Source organism: Bombus impatiens, unplaced genomic scaffold (assembly GCF_000188095.3).
Source record: "Bombus impatiens unplaced genomic scaffold, BIMP_2.2 scf_0739, whole genome shotgun sequence".
NCBI classification, from domain to species: Eukaryota; Metazoa; Arthropoda; class Insecta; order Hymenoptera; family Apidae; genus Bombus; species Bombus impatiens.
Window position 1 is genome coordinate 604,016 of NT_177158.1, and position 2,970 is coordinate 606,985.

The following is a 2,970-nucleotide window of genomic DNA, read 5'->3' on the forward strand; positions in this document are numbered from 1 at the left end:
CGCCGACCACAACCACCAATACAGCCGCGGTTCGTAAACACAACAAGCCACACGACGACGCACGCGTACAAAGAGGTACGTTTCACGGACCAATTCGTTTTTACGTCGTTCTTCGGCGTGATCTTGATCCAGCAGGATCTTTTCAACGAGGGAAGACCGTTCCAACGGCGCGAGTGTCGATTCAGCTGTTTGTGTTTCACTGGGCAACCACTATTGTGAATTGTGTTTCCGAGTGCATATTTCAGTGTTTACCCGGGTGTTTGACAGTGAAGAACCGGTCGAGCACGTGCGACCACGAATGATTCGCGAGATTCTGTTGCTGCCCGTCGGATGGATGTTTCGCTCGCTGGAAATCGGTTTCTCGAAGCTTCTCGTGAATCTGACAAAGACAGATTTGACGAATCCTTCGATTTCCTTACGCATGGTAAAGTATTTGGATTCGTTGTAACAAACGTGTTATTAATCTTGCAGACGAAATCTAAAAATTGACGGCTGCTGCGAGTTCCTTTCAATATCGTTGTGCCACAGTTGACAAAAACTAGAATTCTAGGTAATTACGAAAATTGGAGAGATCGCACGATCTACTTGTGCAACCGAATGCTGGCTAGTGAATTCCGTGTGATCGGAGGCAACGCGAAAATTTAGCTAAATATAAAGAATTATTCTTGATTCGAGTGATTCAAATAAAGAAAGTGAAAAGATACCAACGACAATAGCACAATAATCTGATCGACGGTATAATTCTTCCAAATAATCATTCGACGCTACCGAGATTCTGTCCACGTTGACTGCGGCCTAAGCCCTTCCGACGTACTATCTTGTCACTCGTTCCACGCTTGGTTAGATCCATCTGTCGGCTAAACTGCCACGAGGAAGTTCACGGAGTAGAAATAACGCAAAAACGATATAAATAAGGTATACTCGTGTAGTATCTATAAAATTACGTCGGTTGGTACGATATAAGGAAAATACGACGAACGAACACCCAGCAAACTACATGCACTGCAAACAGAAGATAAAACAGAGGAATTCCGTTTCGGCCGAGAGATATCGACGCCAAGAAGAAAGATTCTCCGCAACCGATGCGGTAAAGCTCCAGAGAAAAGTAGTTAAACTCAAGGTAGTACGAGCCACGTGAAACTGGTCGCTATTTTGCCGGGCCGTGCCGCTTGTAGAGGCTCGAAACCCCCTGGTTTCCCGCGCACAGCACGAGCCGAGCACACACAACCACCCCGACCAACCAACCAACGAGTCTACCCACCGCCACCAGCCCCTACACACAACAACCCAACGAAGCATCCCCCACTCTGAATCGCACAACAGCCTGAGCGGAAGTGCTAGTCAGTCGGCGAGCGACCTTCCAACATTACGGGTTAGGTTCCCTCTTTTTCCACCCGCCGTGTCTTCGTCCTCGTTTACAGAATCGCGAGGACGCGCTGCCTGATTAAGTTTCACACGAAGAAAAGGAAGAACATCTCGATAGATAACGATTCGGTGTCACGGTAGTGAGATCGCGATCTCTGTTGCATCTTCCTACGACGCTGAACGCGATAATGACGCGGAGCGTCTTCCGCAATTGATACATTCGTGAAAGATCGAGATAAATAGTGTAACGGACGAAGGTCCAGAGAGCCAAGGCTACAGGAATTGTAGATATGCCATTCTAATTGTTGATGACACTTTTCCTTAAGGTGTACCACCGCGGTTGTAGTGTTCTTCATCGAGAAACGCGTTTCAAAAAGAACGTCGGGTAAACAACGTTCCGTGATTCCGTTTTCTATATAGTTCCGTACGTGAGCGTAATATCTGGTGAATGTAAAAAAAAAAGAAACAGTGTTCCTAGTTTGAATTCGCTGGGCCGGAAGCATCGTACTCATCTACAGTGGAAGTGCTGAACGAGCAGCTGGGCTTTTTACTTTTGCAAAAGTTGGTTAATAGTGCGCCGACTTTATGAGGAAACGTTACTAGTAGCTGAGCGCAAACACAGCTTTTCAACAAATACAGTTATCTCGAGGGGGAAACAAGAGAGCAATCAATTGTATACTTGTTGAACCGGCAAACCCGGCGTCTTTAATATTTGATACCGGCTTATACCGCGACTCATTCCACCACTTTACTCAACTGTAGGAAGTTTCTGTTGGCAATACAACACCGTTAACTTCTACCGAGACCAAACCTGTCGCGGAGGAAACGTTCGTTCTCCATTTGTATTTGTGCCGGCAATCCGAAAGATCGACGTGCGAGGCTACTCAAGTCGGCCACGTGGTTATGAGTGTGCATCGACCACGCCGAGAGTTCTCGATACGTATCAAAGAAGTTTTCGGTAAAGCGTTTGTTTCTTGTGTAACATTTTAAGACGTTCGAAGAGTGCGCTCGAACACATAAAGACTGATTATAGTGATTCGTAATTATATATCCGTTTACCGATTTCTAACTTTGTGTAAGCAACGTGTCAACGAAGTTCGACGGTGTGAACACATTTATACAACGATAACGGATAATTTGACAAATAATCGCATCTAGCCAAAACATTAGGTGACTTTAATCGTTTTATCCGCGAAAATCTTGTCGATCAAATAGGTAATACGAAAAAAGTGAGGTAGTGAAAAATAGGCAAAGTCGAAGTGAAGCGGCTGAGAATTTTATTAACGAGTAATCCAGCAACGAAGCAAGCTCCCGAGTGTCTCGAAGATTAACGATAATTAAAAAACCGGTGGAAGTTGGTTACCCCGAGGAAGCTGCAAAGTAGCAAGATCCCACCCGCAGGAGATCGTGAACTTAAAGAGACCCAGGTGGAAGTGGTCCAGTCCGGGTCAACGATCGGCGTTAGTAGATCGTATCAGACCCCTCAGCAAGGAGGGTGGGTGCAGTGGTGCAGTGGTTGCAGAAGGGCCAGCGAGGTTGGGGTGGCCTCGTCTACAGGCGCCTTGGCACCGAGTGCACCGGGCCCCGGGGCTGCAGTGGTGGGCT

The 2,970-nt window shown here is 46.7% G+C and overlaps 1 long non-coding RNA gene across 1 annotated transcript in view; it reads right to left on the reverse strand.

Annotated features, from left to right (window-relative positions):
* The window catches only part of LOC112213531, a 304,301-nt gene that overhangs the window by 93,007 nt on the left and 208,324 nt on the right, over positions 1-2,970 (reverse strand). The gene's annotated exons all lie outside the window — the stretch shown is intronic.